Source organism: Manacus candei, unplaced genomic scaffold, assembly GCF_025592945.1.
Source record: "Manacus candei isolate 608988 ecotype Guabito, Panama unplaced genomic scaffold, ASM2559294v1 h1tg000057l, whole genome shotgun sequence".
Taxonomy (NCBI): domain Eukaryota; kingdom Metazoa; phylum Chordata; class Aves; order Passeriformes; family Pipridae; genus Manacus; species Manacus candei.
Genome location: NW_026138105.1, coordinates 15296849 through 15319794, shown reverse-complemented (window position 1 = coordinate 15319794; position 22946 = coordinate 15296849). Strand labels below are relative to the sequence as shown.

General features: G+C 44.2%; 1 long non-coding RNA gene across 1 annotated transcript in view; it reads left to right on the top strand.

The window, feature by feature from the left end:
* LOC127477977 (uncharacterized) overlaps window positions 1-22687 on the top strand; it is a 67766-nt gene extending 45079 nt beyond the window's left edge. Inside the window, exons 11-14 of the long non-coding RNA XR_007907080.1 lie at window positions 15-219; window positions 11631-11898; window positions 19334-19486; window positions 19782-22687. This is a non-coding gene — a long non-coding RNA (uncharacterized LOC127477977). The remainder of the gene's footprint in view (window positions 1-14; window positions 220-11630; window positions 11899-19333; window positions 19487-19781) is intronic.
* The last annotated feature ends 259 nt before the right edge of the window (window positions 22688-22946 follow it).

The window sequence follows — 22946 nt, the reverse complement described above, 5'->3', positions numbered from 1 at the left end:
CTGTTTCTTTGTAGCCACTTTGGTATGTCCTCTGCCATTCTGTGTGACACAGACCACTTGGGAATTTGCAACCCTGACGATTTGCCCCTTACAAGATTCCTGCAGGAAGCACACAGAAGAACAAAACTTTGGATTATGCCTGTGATGGGAAAAGCTGCAGCGATGACTGACTGGAAAGGCTGATCCTTCTCACACCAAATACCACTGCCTTGCCACCAGGTATGCACCATTTCACAATGTCTGTCATAAGAACCTTCTGCCAGCTCCCCATGAACCCTCAAGATCAAGATTCTGATTACTAGGAAGTCCTTAAAATTAAGGTTTTGAGAGTATCTCTGTAGTGAGAGGAGTATCTGGGATCTGTTCTTAGCTACATGTGGGCCTCAGGGTGTAAATTATTTTCTACAAATTTTAAAAAAAAACAAACTCAATTCAGTAAACAAAACTTTATGTTAATTAATGAAAATAAGATCAAAAATGCAATTAAAAATGTATTTTTCACTGAAAAAGACACGATTTTACTGAACTTACTAGCAATGAAAATACTCAATTTGTACTGGAAACTGAGCCTTAAGGTTTTCATAACCACAAATACATTGTTCGTGGGAAGCACTCAGTGACCTGCTTTCTGATTAGAGAACTAACATTTGTGCCTGAGAATCGCTGCCTGCCTGTTTCAGCTCATTTCTTTCAAATTGGGCAGTTTCAGAACTGCTTTTTCACTTTGCTTTCGATACTTCTCCATAAATTTCAGAGCAGAGAGGGTGTGTACCTCGGTCAGCCTGGGACCTTCCCATAACTGTGACAACTCACTAATGCCTCATTCAGAAATCAGGATCTCAAATTCAAAATTCAGGATGTTCCTCCCCAGCCTGGCAACAGCTCTGAGGTTCATTCATGCTGCACAGACCATGCAGAGGAGGAAAAAGAGCAAGCTCAGTTCAGAGAAGCTCAAAGCCTCAAATTCAAGTGAAAGGTCCATCTAGGTCAATAAAGAAGGGCTTCCCCATCAGGAGCATGAGGAAGACCTGCCTAAATTAGAGGCTTGTAGAAGCTCTGATCTGATTTTGGAGGTGCCTTTCTTACTCCACTGTAGAAAAACCTGAACCAGCAACATTTTGACCCAAATTTGTCAGTCAGGGGAGTCCAGGTTGCGATTCCTACAAGGACCAACATCCCCTTAAATTCTGGTGGATGTTCAGTCTCCTTATTTGGGGCAAGGTCTAAATGCTTTTGTCATCCTGACCTTTACTCTTTGTTGCAATTGCACTTCTGACTCCTTGACCAAGAGCTCTCACAGGGCAGAGCAATTAGTGCCCATCACAAGGAAAGCTTTTGCAACATGGGTGATTGCCCACAAGAAACACAGTTGAGACCACCAACAGTTTTATTTGTTTTTCTTCCAATTTCTTCTGATTGAGAAGCTCATGAGACACATCTCATTTCCCTGGAGGTCCCCAGGGAAGCAGTGGTCAGACAGTCCCTTTTCCAGCCTGCTTTGGGCAATGCTGGGGGTACAGCACTGCTCTTGGGTCGCTGTGCTGCTGGACCTCTCAGCACAGGCAGTCACACAGATTATTAAAGTCTGCCTAATTGAAGTCTGATTCGATGAAACTGGCAGCTTATTTCAGCCACCAGACTTTTTGTTTGATGGTAAATGCTTTAATTCACCATGGCTCAGAGGTGATTTGAACAAGCTACCCAAAGAAAAAATGGTTTAGTGTTCTGAGCTGCAGGCTGTGAAGAATGAAACAAGGATCTGTCCTACTGGAGGTGGTGCTAGAGAGGCTCCATTATGGGGGGGAACCCCTGTCCTGGCCTGTTTGAAAATAGCCCCCTGCTCACTGCAGTGTCAGGTGGAGGTTTTCAGATCTTGATCTGTCTGCAGACTTCAGTTTAAAAAGTTCAGATGCCTTTGCACTTCTCTGCACTAGGGTATCACAGAATCATAAAATACCCTGAGCTGGAAGGGACCCACAAGGATCTTCCAATCCAGCTCCTGGCCCTGCACAGGACACCCCAAGAATCCCCCCATGTGCCCGAGGGCGTTGTGGGTTGTGCCCACAGGTCCTGCCCAGGGCAGTGGGGAACATCCACATGGCATCAACCTTTGCTACTCTGAGCAGGAATTCGTATCCCTTGGGATCACACCCCTCCCTGTTTCCTCCAGTTGGAGGGAGGCCAATAATTTGCTGGTGGCCATTTAACCTCAGGAGGCCTTTTTGCCTTCCCGTCTCCTGCCCCACACAGCCTGAGATGCTCTTGCCAGCAGGCTGAGCTGAGGCTTCTCTCATTTCCTCCCTGTAATTCCCCTCTTGGATGGGAAAGGCTGGGAATAGATTAAACTCACCTCTTCCTCTGGGACTGCACTGTCTGTCCTTGCTGTGCACGGGAACAGAACAAGTCCCACTGAGTTCTGGGGCTGATTCAAACAGAGGCAGAGCCTTCACTTTAACTGCACCTTGATAGGAATATCTCAGAATTCTGCCATGTAAATAAAATATGCCAGCACATCTACCTTCTAAAACTGTCTCTGCTATAATTAGGACTTGCCTGTACTGATATTAGTTGTAGTGTTTCCACCAAGTTTAGTTTGGTCTGGGTTATCTTAGAAATGAGTTTGGATGGTGTCATTGGTGGTTCTTTGTCATCTTCTTGAATTCAACCTATTTTCATAAAAGAAAGATCTTTGCTTCCTCAGGCCATAGGTGCAGCACAGACCTGATTCCTGTCACCTTGTAAGCCACAAACAGTTACAAGATCATGTCCACTACTAGCTGTAAAATCGTTTTTTTATAAAAATGTCCCAATTATCCCCAAAGTGTGTTTTGATGGTGGGGCTAAGGCACAGCATGAATGCCGTTTCATTTAAAGCACACAATTAAACACATGTGTGTGTAGATTATAGAACTGTTTGGGAAAAACAGCTTGAAGATAAACATCCAATGAGCCATTTGTCTGTTAAGATAGCCTATGTTTATTCTCATTCCAGAGATTGTGTGTCTGATCAAACCAGATTTATAACAAAACATTCAAAATATAGGTTATTTTTGGACTAGGAGAATAAAGTTTTCCTCTGCCACAATGCCTGCAGAAGGAGCTGGCAGTGCCAGGGAACACGATGTTCTGGCCCTCCTGCTTATCACAGTTGTCCCATAGGCCTCTTTCATTTCTTGTTTGTTTGTCTCTGTCTCTCTCTTGTCCTACATTTAGATTTTAAGCTTCTTGGACAGAGTGTGATTTGGCATTCATTGTTCCAACAGTCAGAGATTTATTCCAGAGGAGCTCTGGACTTGGGACCAAATGATGATGATAATAGGGATTGAATGTAAGACACAAAAGAAAGCTCCACAGCTGAGCCTGAATTTGAAAATGCAACATTATGGAAGGTTTCTAAGAAAGCACACATTTTGCAGAGCTGGGTTTAGTTCCTCTTTCAGTCTGTGATGAATTCCAGGGAAGAGGTGACCACACACTAGCAGAATTTCCTCCTGGTGACACCTCTGTGAGGGCATGGCAGAGAACATTGGGCAACACACTTATACTTCATGTGACCTCCCTTTGAGTCATTTGTCCTGTTGGCACCAGAGCATCTCCCATCCCATCCCATCACTTGCTTTCTGAGAATTTAGTTGGTTGTTAGGTTTCTTTTTCCTTGGCACACTTCTCCCTCCCTTCACCTGGTGCCAGTCCTGCCTCGTTCCTTGGCACCTCTGTGGTACCTGTTTGGATTTCAGTGCCATTTGCAGAGCCCAGTTGTGCCCCTGGAACACAGTCCTGGGCAGAGAGGAGAGGGAGGTGGGTTAGAGTGGCATCATTCCTGGAAGACCAGCAGGAGATGGAAGGTGTCCATGAATTCAGGGCTGTTTTTCAGGCAGACTAAATTCTACCTGTGTTCTCGTGCCTAATGTTATCCACAGGATATTCTGGACCTTCAGGGTTGCCAAACCAATAGGAAACCAAAGCTGAAGTAGGAGAATTAGATGGAATACAGCTGTTGGAGGCCACATGAGTCCTCACAGTCATGGAACTTACTGGCACAGCTCTGTGAATAATGGGCTCTTTTCGTGCTCTGACAATTCCGAAAACATGCAGCAAAATATTTGTGAAGAACTTTGAATGTATTCAAAACAATCTGTCTTTAGAAAGTGTGTGAACTGAAAAGCTGTCAGCCTGCCTTCCTTAGCCAAATGAGAAATTTACTTTAATTTTTGTTCATTTAGTTGGTATTGTTAATTTAACTTCTTTTAAGCTTTAAATAAAAAAACCCACAAAGTTTAAAATTATGTTTGAAAAATGCAGATATTTCCTCTTGAAAACTTGAAAACTAAACATCTAAATGTTCTTGCACTGCTTTTATAGTTTGAGAAGGGTATTTTAAACCACTAGGTTTTGCAGCAAGTAGTGCAGAGCTGAGGAATATTTTGTTTGATCAGAAAGGAGATATTGGTGAAATCTTTGCTGTAACACTTTGACCACCTGTAGGCATTGACCTTGTCTCTTCTCCCTTCCTGAATAAATTAAGACACTACCAGAGGCAGTGCAGGGCTTCACTCAAGGCAGGAACTGTAATATTCTTTGGTCCTAAACTGTGCAAGTAGAAGAAAGGTTTCATCATCTCTGTTGCTTGGGATTTTTGGTTTTCTGAGGGATTATGATGTAAAACTCCCCACACTGCTGCCAGAAAGGCAAACAGTCTGAGGAGAAAGGGACTCTGTGTGCTCTGAGTGACAGGACAGTGTCTCATATTCCTGCACAGGATTGTTTTGTCTCAGGCAGAATTGCCAAAGAGCTGTGGGTTTGTACTGCTCAGGTGCTCTCTGCACATATTTACATACAATGGAAAAAGGGGTCTGCCCACCCAGTCCCCAAGAAATAAATGAAAGTCACTTGCAGAACAGATATTCCTCTGTGATCCTCCTTGCAGATGAGAAGTGCAGTTAAAGGGGTGGAAGAAGGGTTAATGGTGGGACCTTCACTTGGAAGTAGGCCACTGTAAAATATATAAATGACCACAAAGAGTGGAAGGTGAACAATTACAATTTCTTTAGAACAAGGAGGCTGCTGATGCTTCTCCAGGAACTCAGGGTCAGGTCCAGGTTCACACTCACTGTCAGGCTCCTCTTCACTAAGTCCCAAACTCATCTGCAGAAGTGACTCAGTGGAATAATTTGCCACTTGCCTTGGATGACCCACAGATGTCCTGGGATGTCCCAAAATGGAATACTATTTCTTTAATCAGAGGGAAAAGGCACTGGCCCAACAGCAAGACATGTTTGGTGCGTGTGATTCTCATGTGCAATTCATGTGTGATGTGTTGAAACCATGAAATGTGGGAAATGTGGACCTGTGTGTCTGGAAAGCAGAAAGCTGATGTCTGATAGCCCTCAGCTGTGACTTGCACAATAGAGCTTTGGCTGTGCTGTGTCTGTGGTGCGTCTCAACTCCCAGTGAACTACTGGTCTTTTTTGTTTGTTTGTTTTGGTATTTTGTCTCTTCACACAAAACTTTAGGTTATTTTCCACTTCCAGACTGAGAGAAACGTCTGTTGGAAAGTACAGTTCCAACTAACTTAAAGAAAGAACTTCTTTAACATCTCTCCCACTCCTTTTTCCTGCTTAAGATGTTTTTTCTTACCTTGGTGCCCTAAAGCTCCTGGGATCTGTTTGTTCAGACCCACCAGAGGATGTAAGCTCTCATCGTGTTGTGATAGTGTTTGGCAAGTGGTGACTTGTGTGGTGCAGTTTCGAGTAAATAAAAAAAAATCTGGGCAAGATTGAAGGTTTGGGAGAGCAGAGCTGTGTCTCTGCAGTGGTTATGGTGACAAATGTAAAACATTTGTACAAAGGGAATAGATTAGTCACCAGCTGTTATTATAAGCCTTTCACATTATTTAATGACCAGAGTAGGCTTCAGGCAGCCAAGCAGGAGACTGTATGGCCCCTAAGTGCCTCTTACAGCCCTGTAAAACCAGGGCATGATCTTACCCTCTCTTATCTCTAATGCTACTTGCAAAATAAAACATACTGGTATTTGGCTTGCTAGCCATAGATGCAAACCACTGCAGAGCTTAAGGGTGTTTCATTAGAACTCCATTAAAAATGAACAATCAATTTAAAAAAAATAATCAGAATCCACAGAGCAAAGCCTCCCAATATAAAACATACCCTGTCTCCTTTGCTTGTCCTGGGAGTTTAGGTGTGTTTTGCTTATAATTTGTGATTCTTGCAACCATTAGGAGTGCTGAATACTTTTATTTATTTATCTATGTATTTAAACAGAGTTTTAAAGCCCTACACAGATCTGGGCATGGGCTTGTAAAACAGAGCAAAGGCTCAGCGTGGTGGTGTTTTGTTCTGCTTTTAGGTGCAGTTTTATCCTTTGCTGCAGCTGCTGCTCCTCCTTTACCAGCCAGGCTCTTCACAACATGTGCTTGGGATGGTTTCTGAGTTGCCAGGCTAGATACAGATGATTGTGTCTGGCAGAGTGTCTGTCTGGTGTTGGTGGTAAAGCAAAGCAAATGTGCAGAGCTATTGGATGCTGCTGGAAATGTGAGCCCTGGCTGTGCCTCCCTCCAGCCACCATCCAAGGGATGGGGCTTCTCAAGTGACAGGCTCTTGATAGTGGTTTGAAACTATTTTCCCTCAGAAGTGGCAAGCCTGGTGGATATCTAAAACAAACTCTAAGAGAATTTAAGACAGATGAACTCTGGAGGGATTTTTTTTTTTCCTTGACTCAAGATTATTAAGGCGATTATTAAGGTGATTAAATCTGAAAGCCCCTCTGATCTGTGTTAGCACCACTTGCTAGTGAGATATCTACATGTAGCTGCCAAAGAAAGATCAATACAAGGGTGACTGAAAGGAAAACAGATAATTGCTGAGATATATTGGAAGATCCACAAAGAGTTTTCAGGGTCTACACTCACCAGGAAGAAGATGAAATGCAAGGGAGATCCTCTAAATGGTGTCACTCAGAGATCTCAGGGAAGCAAGTGGCAGTAAAATGAAGTCATCAGGGAACCAAGCTGGAAGCAGTGGTTTGATACAGCATCATGTTCAACATGGGGAACCCAGCATTGCTCCTTCAACAGCCTCAAACTAATTAAAAAGTTTCCTCAATAACCTCCATTTCCCCCCACTGCTCTGTCACATGGCCTGTCCTGGTCAGAGAGAAGGGACCACATTCTGCCAACATTTACAATCACCTTTGCTCTCCCAAACTGTTTTTGGAAAACAGGTGGACACAAAGTTCATAAACATTTGTAGTGTTGGGTTCTTGACATGGAGTGTCTGACACCGTTTTCTTTTCAGCTGCCTTATCAAGGTGAGTCAAGAATCCAAGATCACAAAATACTTGGCAAGCAGATAACTACAGCATATTCTACTTAAACATATTGCAAAACTTTGTATGATCTTTAGTCTCTAAGGTGTTGCCTGTTTAGGTATAGACAAATCCACATTTTGAAATGAAAAGTTGGTCGTACTAAAAAAAAACTCCTGGGGATTACAGTGCCTGTCAGTGCTGTGTGTGACTCCACTTGGCCTTTTTAATTCCCATTTCCCTGGTTGAGGAAGGCTGGTGCTGGGGCAGGAGCAGGCTGTGCTGGGGGCAGAGCAGGCTGTGCTGGGGGACTGGCTCTGATGAAGTGAAGGGCTCGTGTGCTGCTGGCTCTGAGGTGAAAACAACCACTCTGAAATCTCAGGGCTTCCTTAGAAATGTAAAAAAATGGGGTGGGAGCATAAGTTAATTGTGCTTTTACACACTGTTATACTTGTCAGCGTGCCAGACTCTACATTTCTTCCAAGGGTGAAATGAAAACTCCAAATTCATGTGGTTATGAAACAATTTCAGAATGAGCACTCAGCAAAGAATTATAAAGTGGGAAAGACACAGTCCTGTGTCACAGCTGGTTGAGAAGGGGCTGCATTGATCAAGGTTTCTTGCAGCTTGGAGGAGCCTTTTGGAGTGTATTGAAACCATTCTGTGTGTTGAATGTATGCAAGGTCCTGATTTGTTATGACATTTCTTTGATTAGGGGATGAGGCAACTGGCAGAAGGCATCACCATCATTCCAAGAAATCTCATTTCTCTGCAACTGGAGATTTAGGAAATGAATCTGTTTTGCCCTGATTTACACTGGAATCCATTCATAGGTTGCAAACTGGGCATGGCAAGAAATCAGGGGCACTGCAGGGGACTTCTGGAGAAATGATGATTGCAGTGGGAGACACTGAGGAACAGGGACCAAGCACCTCTCCTGCAGTAATGGAGCCTGAGGTACCTGAAGGCCTTTCTAAGCCAAGCTTGGTGCAGCCCCTCTTGGGTTTAGTCCTGAGACTGAGGGAGTGCAGCACCATTTTAAAATTGCATTAATAACCCTTGTGATTTCCTTCTGGGCCACAGGTACTTCACAGAGACTGTATTTGCAAGCTCAGTCCTGATTGGCATCTCCAGGAAGGCAGAGTCAGTCTCAAATAAGTATCTCATTGGACAAATAGCATTTTGCTTATTTTTGTTGGTAGAGATGAGTCAAGGAGGGAATGCAGAAAGAGGGGGTCAAAATACCCTGAGGCTTAATCCAAACTGGAGAAAATCCATATTAAACAACTGAGTGTGCCTGAACTTATCACATGCAAATCTACTCTTTTAGACACATAGACTCAAATCCTTAAAGCTGTGTCTTGGCCTAACTCTCACTTGGATTCTGAGCTCCCATTGCTGACACCATGTGCTAATTCAGGCACCCAGGTTTCCATGCACTGTTCTTACCATGAAGAACAGTTGGTCTTGAGGGAAAACATTTACATAGATGACAGCTATTTTCGGGAAAATGAAAAGTACTGGGTGGAAAAGGAGGTTTTGACATTGTGTGAAATATGGGGTTTACACACAGTAGTTTTTGCTATGTGTGTATAAACGGGTGATTTGCCATATATTGATTCACACACCATTTGTAAGTGTCTAATTTATTTATTTATAGAGATGTATGGAAACCATGGTTTGAAAAGCAGTTTGCATAACATCTGGTATGTCAACAATGTAACCTTTCAATTTACTTGTTGGTAAAAATGTCAATGTAATGAACTTGGCCTCAGCACTGGTTTACACAGATTTGCTGGCAGACAAAGCAGTAATGATTTGCATGTCAGTGTGAGTGACATGTGCCCTCCAGTTTTGAGTAGTTTACACAGCTCAGAGGAATAAAAAGGGTAGAGCACATGGCTGGTTCCTCACGTACTTATGCTGGCAGGACAAATCTCGTGTATTTGTCTGGTGTGAAACATTCCATCTCATTTTGACTTTTCAAAAGCTGCCTTTGATTTTTCACTGAAACTGTTTTTTTTTTTTGTTTTTGTTTTTGTTTTTTTTTGGATATATGATAAAAAAGATAAGAGAAAAAAGTAGACCTGAAGTTGACTTCAGATCCAGGAGCATGTAACCCATGAGCCTTTCCTGCACTTGTTTCAGTTACTTTCCCAATTTATGTATTTTCTACAGACAAAGATGTTGTACTGGGATGTGACAGAGGAATCTAGTGGATCCTTGATTACTCTTAATAATATGCCAACAGGAATGACAGCAATAATATATTGTTTACACCTTTTATATTACTGCCTGTACAAGATGGGTACCATAAATCACATCACATTTTTGTCACTCTGTGACTCACTGCTTGACAATTTGAAAGTAGAAGAATAATAAATGCAGTTGATCCTGAATAGAAAAGAACCTTGCTTAAGTGCAATCAAAGTCCATGGATGGCACCAGATGTTCTTCTTTATTTTAGGGAGTTTGGGCTTTCACAGAGCTCCATTGCCCAGCTCCTCTCCCCAAATTACCTCTGTGAAAATGCAGGAGACCTGATTTGAGGAAATTGCAGGTTATCTCCTCCTTCCTCTCCTGCCCTGACTCCCCAACCCAAAGATCTGCTTTGAGGTTTGGTTTGCAATCAAGTTACCAAAAAAAAAAAAAAAGGTGGAGGAGGGCAGGAGACAAGGAGACAGTTACTTGACCACTTTGCTTGTGCTTTTTCTTTTTCCTTTTGTGTGTTTTGTTTTACAGCACCAGCTGCTTCCCATTGTTCTGCCCACACCATCCTGTTTGGGTCTGATTTGGGTGGTGTATGTCTGTGTGTGTGTGAGGGAGAGGGTCTCAGAGAAAGCTTTGTGCATCTGTTATTATCTGATAGCTTAAAAAAAATTAGAGCCATATACGGGCTCACATTCACAGCTAAGAAAAGGAAACTTCACCAGCTTTTCCACAGCTCTCTTGTTTTGGGGCAGATTTCTGGTATCTAGATGAATACACAGCCTGAACCAATGCCAACTGCTTGTAAGGGCTTCTAGGGTTTTTTCAGTCATTCTTTTCTCCTCACTACTTATACTTGCTATTTGTCCATCATTAATATTTCCTTTATACATTTAAAAAATATTGTAAGTTGATATTTTACTTCTATTCCAGTTGGCCAAACTCCATCATAGGACCTGCAGCACATCCAGTGCCTGGGGTGATGTGCAAGCCCCAGCCCCTGCAGCTCCTGGGGGGGAGCAGTGCTGGAGCAGAGCTCCCTCAATCCCAATTTCCACTGCAGGAAATACAGGCCAGAAAGGATCTGCTGTGGCAGGGATGTGCACTGGGGGTGCCCAGCATGAGAGACCTGCAGTGGGGCACCTTTCTCTGCAATCCAGGCAGATCCTCAGGTACTCCCAGATATGACAGGATTCAGGATCTGATTTTTTTAAAAATGTCTTTATTAAAAATATATTAACTGTGTGACACTTCTGATTGTAGTCCTATTTAGGCAGACGGTTTTTTAATACATGACGTGCTTTAATCAGGTGCTTTTTTTAGATTGGAGCCTTTTAGCAAAATGCACAAATTCAGTGTCTTATCTGGCAGATCAGATGCACCTGGAAGTCCATATGAGTGAGGCTCTCCAGAGGTTATTGGGGAACGAAAGGAATGCTGGACAATGTTGGGTAGGGCAAGGCAGGACAGGATAAGACTGGCAAGAAAGTTATATATTTGTAGAGAGGAACACATAAAAAATCACTAATTACACAGAGGTTATACAGCTGAGGACTTTACTGACAGATGTTGCTGGGGATTATTTTAATGTACCTAAACAATAATAACAAACCCCTATAAATATTTGAACGACACTGAAATTTATTTATTTATTTATTTATTTATTTATTTATTTATTTATTTATTTATTTATTTATTTATTTATTTACATGGGGCTCATGCAGTTTTCTCTCCAGCTGTGTCTACTCAGGGCCCCATCCAGCTTGGGCTCTGTGTAACTTTACATACAACACAGCATTATTTGGAGTCCCAGGCACACTTCCCACCACATTAAAATCAAATTGAGTTCTCACAGGTTATGCTGCTGGCATGGAAGGTACAATCCTTGAAAGACAATCCTTGAAAGGTCTTTCCCCTTTCCCCCTGTTGTTGGGCATTTACTCTTTTTTGCCGTCTGGATTGAAAAATGAGGATGTGACTGAGTCGAAGCCCAAATCCCACCAAGTTTCTTTGCTGTGTAGCCAAAAGCTGCTCAACCCTCCTTCCCTCTCCTGTATTTTGCCTGTAATGTTAAATTTCTCTGCTCCTTGTTTACCCAGATGGAGGCAACACGTTCAGCTGCAAAACCAAAAGCAGGACCCAGCAGGTCCCGACCTGCGGCGACAGGGGCGGCTCTGCCCGGCCCCTCTGGAGCCTCAGCCTGGGACTGAACCCCCAACTTCAGCTTCTCCACTTCAAACTCCTGGAAAGATGGGAAGCCCTTGAGCCCTTGAAGGCTGTGAGCCACTTGACCACTGCTCTTCACTGGATAAACCACTCCTGCTTGTTTATCTTTCCTGTTTTTTCATGCTCTGGACTATCAATAAGGTAAGAAAGTGCTTCTCAGGCTGCACCAACACTGTCATGTGTGCTGAGCTCCTGATGCACAGGCAGAAATCATCCATGTGTGCACACCAGCTGCATTTTTGGGGGATGCTGAGCCCAGGATTCAGAGCCCATCCGTGGAGAACAGAGCTTCTCGAGTTTATATTTCCAGGAATGCCTGAGGGCTGGAAGTAAAGCCACTGATTAATGTGCATTTGGAAGGAAAGGCCTGGTAGCCACCTCCAAACACACTGGGAGGCTCCTTTCACTTGTGCAGTGGAGTGACTAGAGGAGACTTTGACTTGACTGGAAATGAGGTGGGGAAAAGAATAACAACAAAAAAATAAGGTGTAGGGCAACAGTTAGTTCAGAGAAGAGGCTTATAGAGGGTTGAGTTTCATTTTAGGGTTCTGATTTATCTGAGCTGAGCATGGCATCAGCTGAAATTCAGACCGAAAGTAGGACACAAACTTAATTGCAAAACCAGCTGAAACCACAGGATGCAGTCACAGAAAATTCTCACTCGTTTGAGGCTGGCATAGGGTTTCACTGAGCTTCAGCAGGAGGTTTTGGGGGCCCCAAAATAGATTCAGGGAGTTAAAATTCAGTTGCTTTCCCAAATTCAACCCTGGCCTAGCAGAATTACTGAAGGGAGTGATTAGGGAGCATCCACACAAGTGGGAGTGACGGCTGGCTGGCACACTGCTCGTCCACCTAACAGTGAGATTTGTAGGGGATATGTTGTAACTGTGGGTGTAAACAGATATGGTCATCCTAAAATACCTCTGTCCGACACCATGGCAATGAGTGACACGGAAAACCAAAGGTCAACAGCTGTTTCTCTTGCAGAAAAAAGTGACCCAAGAGCCTCAGACCTGCGGAGACTGGGCAGCCACAGCTCTCACACTGCTCTTGTAATTGTCAGCTGCTGATGGCTGATTCCTGGAAATAACCAGGGAGAGAGAGGTCTGTGCCTAACATGAACAGACTTGTGGTTGCATTGGAAAGCCAAAACAACAGCTTAGAGCCAGTCATTGCAGCAGCAGCTCTGCCTCTCTGACACCGTGTCTGTGCTGCTCCCCCAGAGAATATTTGCTGCTGCAGACATTTATCCCACTCTGGATTTCACTCCTCCTGCCACTGTTCTGCTTTCCTCTATGCAGGCAGACTTTGTCTGGCTCTCAGCAGCCTGAAGTGTATTTTTTCCTGTGTTGGATGCAGCCAGGAATCCTGTGGGATGGGTCAGGGCTCAGGAAGGTGTTGCACAGAGGGACTCCCTTGCACTGGTGCACACCCTGAGTTACTGGGGAGTTCCTCCACCTTTCTGTGCCTCCCTCATTGCCATGAGGGCACAGACATGCAGGGGAGGAGCTGCAGAGGTTTTGTTTCTTCACAGTGTTTTAGAAACCAAAAATATCTGAGACTGGGAGACATTGCCTTCAGCTCTAAACTGTGCTCTCCTTGGGTATCCTGAAAGCATGGGATCTTCAGGAGGCCTGATCCTGTGCACAGTGGGGGAAGCTGAGGATGTGATGCAAAGCCTGTTTATACCAGGACAGCAGTGGCTGCTGAGCTGAGTGGATTTTGGGCAGCAGAGAGGTCAGTCCTGTTACTGGGATAGGAGAGCATTGAAACAGCATTTTCTGGTGCCTCTGGCATTTGGAATTAATGGGTGTGAAGCTTCTTTTCAGTTCTGCTTTTCCTGTGCATGGTTAGTGTGGTGCACGTGTGGGGTGGAGTTTTGCAATCGCCAGATTTCCCCATCGGTTTGGGTTTGTTTCTCTGATTTTTACAAGGGATGAACAGGCTATCACTTCAGGGCACAGCAGACAGCAGTGCATCAGGGGAGGGAAATCCAAGAAAAATAGTATCTGAATACATTTTTCTTGCAAGCACATGTAGGCGTTTCTTATTTCTGAAGGTGCTCTCGTCAGTCGGACACTGAACAGTTGTGACATCTGGTGCAAGTTCCTGTCCCCCAGAGTCGGTTCACACAGTGTGGAGTTTGCTTTTTTAAATCCACCACAAATAAAGCCCAGCATTATCTCCCTGTCCCCACAAGGGCAAGTGGGAGGCTTTTGGGAAAATGCTGCAGACTCCAGGGAGGTGGAGAGGTTTGGCAGAAGGGGCCGTTTGGGTCCTCTCTGCCTTGCCATGGGTTGAGCAGTGAGGAAACCCCCAGCTCAGACTGCAAGAGGGGCCCCTGCTGAGGTGCACAGGAGGCGAGACAATGGTAATTTCACTCAAACAGAAACAAGGACCAAGTGCAAACAATGACTCACAGCTCCAAACCTTCTGAACTGTCCTCCCGGGCTGTGTTGAGGATCCTCGAGTTGGTGTTCGCAGGTTTGTGTGTTGTTGACGCCTCCCACTCTGCTGCTGGGAGCTGGGAAGGCCACAACCAAGTTGGCTTTCCTTCCCACACCATCTGCCTGTATCAGGGAAGAAATACTGTCTGTTTGTTTAGGTAAGATATTAGTCTGCCCCCGGAGCTCCAGGTCACTGTAAATGTAACACAAACCCTATTTCCTGTTAGGAAAGGGGAAAAAATATGCCTGTGAATTGTCTCTGATGTGCTGCCAATTGTCAGGGAAGATTCAATTTGGTGGAGAATTACTGTGCTCCTAAAAAGCTGCACTGGTGATGGAGATTTAGGGCAGCTAATCTTGCCAGAAATGGGAGATTTGTCTTTGATTTCCATCAAACCAGGATTGTGCCTGGTTGCCCAGCCTGCATGGCACAAGTGGCTTGAGGGGGAGGCTGAAGCAGTGGCTCAGGTTCATGGGACAACAGTGGGACACGAGGGGACACCTGTGCATGGCTGAAGGAGGGCTGGGCAGGGATTTGGGATGAGGCTGGCAGGTGCTGGGGCAAAGCTTTCTGTCCTGCCATGGTAAAGGAGAAATGGGATTTTCTTGCTGCCTTCCAAAAATCCAGACCAAAAGAGACAGGAATTTGCTCTGTGTGTGTGATGCACACATGTGTTCACTGCTAATCCAATAAAGCAGATATGTGACCTGTGTAATGACCCAAAGCTGCCACAATAAATAGTGCTATAGATCACTCCTGGGTTTCACCTGCTTTTGCACTCTCGTAGCAAGGCCAGTGTCAGCTGGTGTGTAAGCAGCACCACGTGGACAGGTGAGCTACAGCTACACATTTGGGGTCTCTGATGGTGGAAGCCATCCCCCCACCCCCTCCCAAAATGGGCAACAAAATGGGTTTCCCTTTTTTTTAAATTATGTTTATTGCAAAAAGTACTATTTTAACTTAGGGCTGGATAAAGGTCCACTGCACTTAGATAAAGCTGATGTTGTACATCATGTTGCTTGACCTACTCCGTAGGCCTTGTCTCCAAAAACATTCATCCTCCAAAGAAATATAAAAAAGTCTATGGACTATGTTCCATGGAACTGCCCATATGTTAATTGGATATCAGAGGGACTTTGCAGCTGGGCATTCTCGCCGTGTCCATGTGCCAGTGTTGAACCTTCCACAACAGAGAACATCTAAATCATGTTAGCATTAGTGGCAGAGTAATTGTTAAATAAAAGCTGTATAATCCCTAAAAAGATTTAATTTTTATTTAGCTTACTACTGCAGCAAACAATAGCTTACTCAATGGCTGGAAGGAGACCAGAAGGAATGCAGAAAAGCAGTTTTAAGGACTATAAGGCAGGTTTTTTTGCCATTTGGTTGCCTCTCCTAGTTGTTTTTACAGAGCTGGTGAGACAAGCGAGGACTCAGCTGCTGCCCCACACTCCCTGTCCCTCCCCAGCCCCTGCAGGCAGAGACACACTGGCAGCATCCCCATCCCTGGGCACTCGGCCTGGCAGTGGCTGATGGATCTGAACCAGCTGGGCACGCCCAGCATCAGCACAATTATCCTCCCTGTGCTCCTTGGAAACAGGGTGAACTCCTCCTGTGCTCTGGTCCAGGCTTCCAGGCAATCCATGGAGATGTCACATGTTCTCTCCAGCCATTTTTAACACTCATCCAGGTTTTCCCTGGAGCGCTGGATCTCGGAGGGGTGGGTGAGTTTGGTCCAGCCTGCACAGCTCCCATGGCACGTGGGGACACTCCCAGCCCTTTGTCCAGAGGTTCCTTCTTCAGTGGAAAGCAGAGAAGCTGCTCCTGGCATAAATACAGGTCTTTGTTCTCCTTTTCCTGGAGAGCCTCTGAGTTTCAGAGTGATGCTGTTGGAACAAAAAATAGAAACACAACACCTTGTTCCATCCAATGCTGCTTAACAGAGACAGGGGGCAAAAACCAGGGCTGCAGCCCCAACCATGTGTCTGCAAGGCTTGTAGCTCCTCCATCAGCCACTGCAGCCACTGTGAGGTGTCGCTCTCCCTCCCTGTCCCTCTCTCTAACACTTGCTGAACTGTCCTTGGCTTCTGAAAGGCCTGATTAGTTGATGATTTCTCCCCTGTTCCTTCAGCCCTTTACTGGCTGCCTCCTAAATACCTGTGTGCATTAGGCTCATCATGCTTTCCCTTTTTGCATCTATATCTATATAATTCCTATATACATATTTTATGCACATTTTATACACATATTTTATATATGTGTACTAACATTGAGAGAAAGAAGTGATTTGGCATCAGTTTTGCACTAAATGAAGGTGGAGTATTAACAAGAAAGCAAAGTGTTGGGAAAGGCCTCTCCATCTCCCTTGCCTGTGTTCTGAAATCTCCTTTAGAGATGGCTCCTTCTTTCCAGTCACCCTAAATCCTATTAATCCCTTTTTTATTTTAGTCAATTGAAAAAAATGCCATCATTGCTAAGGAAGTTTGAGATCTACTTTGAAAGGGTAAAATGGACTTAATCTGGTTCTCGTGTGATAAATACATATTAAGCTTCTTGGTCTGTCTGCACCAAGGATGACAAAATGTAATGTTTTAAAATCGATGTAAGGGACAGATCTTTTAATACTCTTTCTAACCTACTGCTCTGCAATACATCCTACATTTAAAAATGTGTATTTACAGTATGGTTTTTAGCATAGGTGAACATATCTGAAATGCCCAGGCAAAAAGTGTCTGCTACTCCAGTGTCACGAACTGCTGGGAAAAAATAGCTATTACTCACCAAATCTAGTATCCAGTTCCTGGGGAAAAGATATTTTCTCCTGAAAACACCTGCAGGGTAAAGTTTATTCCCCTTCTGTCAATCTGAGTAACAAAGTAAGGATGCTATAATAAATGATGGCAGGGGCTGAAAAAGATGTAAGAGGATGGAAAAGAAATCATTAACCCACTGCACCAACTCTGCTGTGTCTGATAACAGGCAGCAGAGTGCCAGCACAGCCCTTTCACCCCTGGGTTTATCTGCTCTTGGTTGTTTTGCATGGGGTTTTTTGTTTTATCCAGCAGCTCTGAATCTTGTCCCCTCTGTGATGAGCCTCAGACACACAGGAATGTCCATCCTAATTTCCTGCAAAAGTCAGTATTTCCTAAAAATCCGCCCGTGCTCCTTCCCTGGCTGCGCTCGCTGGAGCTGTGCCGGGACAGCAGCTGACCAGGGTCACCCCGGTGGCACTGGAAGGAGCCAGAACCCTCTGCAGTTTATTATTCGTGCTGGTAAGTGTGACCTGGAAATTCGTCTCCTTGTAGAACCAGCTGCCAGGTCCCTGCATTCCTACAAAGCCACTCTTTTTCTCCCCCTACCCCTCCCGCGCTGTCTGTCCAGAGACACGAAAAACCAACAACGTGAGTTCATGCTCCTGACAAGATGAGCATTGTCAGGAATATACAAGCTGTGGTTTTTCCTTTCTGCATCCTGAAAGTGAAGAAAAAAGACCTTTGATGTATCTAAAGTTCTGTTATTCTTTTTCCTTCTTTCAGCTAATAAAAGGTGTCATTATATTATCACACTTGTGTCCCTTCCATGTTTATCCTGGCCCATATTCTGCTCTGCAACAACGAGAACATAAAACATCCCATGAGAAACTCTAGGTTAAGTTTATTTGACTTTTTTTTTTAACCTATGTTGTAATCAGGATTGTTTTGCTAACTTAGTTCACTGAGGTAGTTTTTGGTAAAGGCTAAGATTTGCTTAAGTGACCAGAAAGAAAATACATATGACTGGTTTATGCCTTGCCACCCTGAATTGTAATGTTTTGTTTATTATGACTTTGGGCATGTTTTATGGGTGAGTGGAGAGGTCACAGCCTCGCATTTGAAACCTGTATTTGTGCTTCATGGGTTCTGGGATTTGAAACCACAAGCAGTCACTGAACTTCTTGGCTGCCTTAGGTGACTGTGACCAAGTACCAGACCAGGTCCCCTCTGGTCAGCCTGCCAGGAGCAGAGGTGTGACACTGGCCTGGGATGGGAAGTCTCCAAAAGAGCAGATGAGGCTGAAATAGCCCCACCACAGTGTACTCTGCTCTCCTGTCTTCCTCTGTCCTCATTCCCAGCCTCTTGCCCTTTTTAATGTTCTTAAATGTTCTTTCTTCAATCTTTTTTAATGTTCTTTCTGGTGAGTCTTTTCTTTTGGAGATCAATGTGTTTGTAAATGAATATGTGCTCATATCCCACATAGAAAATGTGTCAGAGATAAGCCCAACTTCTGTAGTGGTGGATGCAATTATAACAACTCACTACAAAAAACTCCTCACACTGCAAGTGGAAAAATGGCTTTGGGATGTGTCCAGTGCTTTGTATTTCCACACAAATTGAAGCCTTCTAAAAAAAAATGAATTCTCATTAACCTAATGGGCTGTAGCTGTTTTACAGTGGAGAAAACTGAGGTCTCAAGATTTCACTGATGGCATTATGCCCACAGTGATCCCCAGGCTGATGATTTTTTGCCACTCTCTCCTAAATTCTGTTCATCTGATGGTATTTTACGTCCCTAGTACTAATGGTAACAATGTTGATGCAGCCATTCCCTCCCAAAACAAATATTACAGCAAAGCTACTACAACAAACAATCCCTGTTGACCAACATTTACTGGTTCCTCACCTTTATATATATATATTTATATAACATTTCTAAGCTCAGTATGTTCAGTTTCATCCCTCTGTAGAAAGACTCCTTCTGTTAAATACAGTTGTTCCCAGGCCTTGGTGGGATGGGTAAAAGAGCTGCATTAGTCTGTAAAATCACCCTGGGGAGATCCTGGTTCAGTTGTCACCTCCAGTTATTTTGTTCTGGAATAAACTACTGAGGTTTAGCCCTTTGACCTCGGTCTTTTTTCGTCTTGAGGAAAATTAACAATGTGTCCTGCCTAAACCAAGTTAGCTCTTCAAATGTAGAACTAATACATCAGAAGTACAATGAAAATACACAATCTTCTTGCAAAAATGTATACTTTTTTATTCCACTCTCTGTGGGTTTTGACCTTATTTTTGTCATGGCCATTTACTAAATATATGCACATTTTTCTTATTTACTTCATGATCCAGCTTTAATATTTTTACGGTTTCTCCAGAATTACTCAAATAATTCGAAGCTCATCCCTGAGAGAAAAGCTGCAGCTGAAAGCCCAGGGCTGGGATCACCCACTGGCTCCGGGAGGGCAGGTATTGATGGAGGCACTGGGGAAGTGCCAACTGGATGAGGAGAACGAGGAGTCCTTTGGAAGGTATTTACAGATTTTTGGTACCAATAACTTTACTACTGGTTTCCTAAGCACATCACAAATGAAACCCAAGCAGGATGCAGTCACATGGAAAAGCAGCAATGTGTGGATGAATGAAGCAACCATGGTTAACAGCAGGACCCTGTCCTGGGCTTCAGAGGGGGGAAGAGGTGAACCAAAGAGGAACAGGCATAAGAGCTGTTGTCTCCTGAGAAGATATTGGGGAATTTGGGATGCAAAGGAAACATGGTGTAGTACTGTGTAACAAAAAAACTTCTTTTTTTTTTTTTTTTTTCAGATTGGAATATTTTCCCATTTGCTCCAGTCCTCTCTGCCTGGCAGTGGTGGCTGCCCCTGAGCCCGCCCTGGGAACGCTCTCCCCACACTCAGTGTACATTGGCAGCCACTCTGCTTCCCACCCTGAGAACATCCCACTCTGCTGCAGCACAACTGTGGGAGTTTGGCTTTGTTTGTTTTCCTTCCCCCACAGGAGGAGGTTGTTCCCGAAAATGCTCCCAGTGATTCTCACCTCAGGTACCTCCCGTGGGTTCCCAGGCTGTGGTCTGGGCAGTGGGAATAGCACACGGAGTCATTCCTGCTGGTGCCCACAATGAAACAGTAGAAAATCGTGCAACAATTGGCATCTCAGTGGAGGAGGAAGGCACAGTGTTACCCTTTCTTTATCGACCCAAGTCCTGGAGCTCAGCTCTGGCACCTGTGTACTGCAGATAAATCATCACTGGGGCTTTCCCCGTCTTGTTTGTGCACAGTTATTTACTCCACCCTTTTTTAATTCCACTTTGGGCCTGATCCTGCAAGCACCAGCTGACAGGATTGTGCAATCAGTTCTTCAGTGTCCGGAAGTGCTTCATGGCAGAGCAGCCTCTGCCTCCAGCCCCAGCTGAGCTCTGGTTTCCCCAGGCAGAGCTCTCAGCTCTGTGCAGTGTGTGAGGGGTGGCTTGGGAGGGTCCCCTGGGTAACTTGGCTTGCACATTAAGTGGAAACTTTCATTATTTACCAACTGGTCAAAATGACTTTGCTATTGACATAGGCTTCATTATGTCAGCCATTCCATCTTTGAAAACATGGGCATAACAAAGACAGAGCGGTGGCAGGGAGGGGGAAATTCCATTTCTTCCTAAATTGAGTGGAAACATCTTCAGGAAAATTAAAGAAAAACCCGAGAGAAGGAGAAGAGCAAAAGAATTAACTGTAGCCAAAGCCACTTTCCTTTTTCTTTTTCAATCTCCCTTCCAACATGCTCCTGGTAAAATCATTACAAAGGCCGTTTATTTTTAAAATTGAAAGATTGGGGAGAGTCATAATGAGATATTATGTGTAAAAGTTGCACATAAATTTCCTTCTGTCATATTTTGGGCTCTCCTAACGCATCCCCTTGGCAGGCCTGAGGGAAGCTGATCACTTTAGTATAGATTGTGTGTGCTTCAATAATATTGCCCAAGGACAGAGCTACTGGGTGGCTGAGTTGGCTACATACTGATTTAAAAATTAGCTGGGCTTTTATTTGCCACACTAAATTATTGCTTTCCCAAAAAAAAAAAAAAAAAAAAAAGGAAAAATGAAAAACTTTTATCCAAGAATGAAGCAGCATGTTTGAAACAAGACCCTTCTTTCCTTTCTTTTTTGGGAATGCAATTTTTTTGCTCACTGGAGAGTTTTGTGCTCTCTCAGCTTTCCAGGGAGCCATGGAGGAAAGGCAGGGTGGTGGTGGTGTGTGACACAGAGGTGAGGCCAGTGCTCAGTGGCTGCTCTCTGCAGTCTTTCCTCACAGGTTGCCCTACACAGATCTCAAGGATGTGGAGTTGGACAGTCACAGTGTCACACAACAGCCTGGCCTTGCTCTCAGGTCAGACACATCTGTCACCCTGTGACAGTGTAATGACCCAAGATGCTTAAATTTCTTACAGAAGAGTCCTGAATGTTTTTCTGTTGTTTTTGTGATTTTTTGATTTTGAAATGTGCTGTCACATCTGCAGCCTGGGCTTTGTGTCCCTTCTCTGAGTCGAGGAATTGTCCTGAAAGCCATGAGGGTCATGCCTGGGTTTTCTGCTGCATTTGGTGGGCTCTGATGAGGATTTTATTTCTTTATTCATATTTTGTTTTCATTGTCCCCATCTCTCTGAGGTTTTTGTGCTTCCAGGAACTCAGCTCAGGGATCTCCGCAGCTGCCAAGAGCTGGGACATTTCCTTTTCCTGTCCTTTCTTGGTCTAAACCAAAAATTGGTCTTCAAGGAGGCAAAGACCATCAAAGAGCATAAGAATAAATAGTAATTCATACCAGTCTTTGCTAATATGCCTAATTTAGAGCTCTGGAGTCCAAGTCCTAGCCACATTGCCTCTGTATTCCATTTTTTATGAAACATTTGACCTATTTACTCACTCTTTGACCTGGCAGTCTAAGAAATATAAGATGGAAAAGACATGACCCAAATGAGAGGTTTAAATAAATAGCTTTTAGTGTGGGAGAAGGCTGAATTCACTTTAAATGTAAACATGTATTTTTGACATGAGCCAAATCTATGTACCCTTATACTTTGGGCAAATCTGAGTGAATCTGAGCTTTACATCCAGTCTATGTCTCAGTCCTGTGCCAAACAAAAACTGGAACTGTGACTTGGAAAGCCAATACTTTTAACTCAGATTCAGATAAACACGCTCTGAACCAAACCTCCCAAGCTCATCCCACTGGGAATTATAGTTAATTAAATTAAGATTTCAGTCTTCTTCACTGGTATCTTCATCTCTGGGTAGCAGCCTTGGGCAAGGTTGAAAGTGAAACTTGCTTCCTTTGCTTCAAGGCAGCTTTGTCTCCAATCGACTCCGGAATCAGAAGCTCCATGTGCAGCTATTAAAGCTCCTCACCACAAGCTGCTCTGCCAGCAGTTCTGAACCCCCTTTCCTGCAGGGATCCCGGTGTGCTTTCATCTGCTGCGAGCTGGAAAAGGAGGCACCGGGGTTTATTAAAGGCTTTGTGTTGCTAACGTGTTGTCCACCATGCCATTAATTAAGAGGGATTCCTCTCTCCCCAGTTGGGTGGCTCCCCAAGGCTGCCAGCATGGATATATTATATTGTGGATATATTATATTGTGGATATATTATATTGTGGATATATTATATTGTGGATATATTATATTCCCCTGCCTGCCCAGCCCACGCTGCAGGACTGATTGCACCCCAGGGACGCTCCAGCCTCTCCAGGTAATTCCATGGCTGAGTCTCCAAACCCAAGGAATTAAAGGAGCTCTGCCCTGGGCTCTGCTCCCCTGGTAATGAGCCCCAGGGCTGTGGGTCCACATGTTCCCAATCATAGCCCACCCAGGGCAATGTTTGCTTTTGGGGACAGTCTGGGGAAACCTCCCGGGGATCGGGGGGTTTTATATGTATAGCCGTGCATGTAATAATAATAATAATAATAATTATCCTCGTTAGAAAGTTAACTCC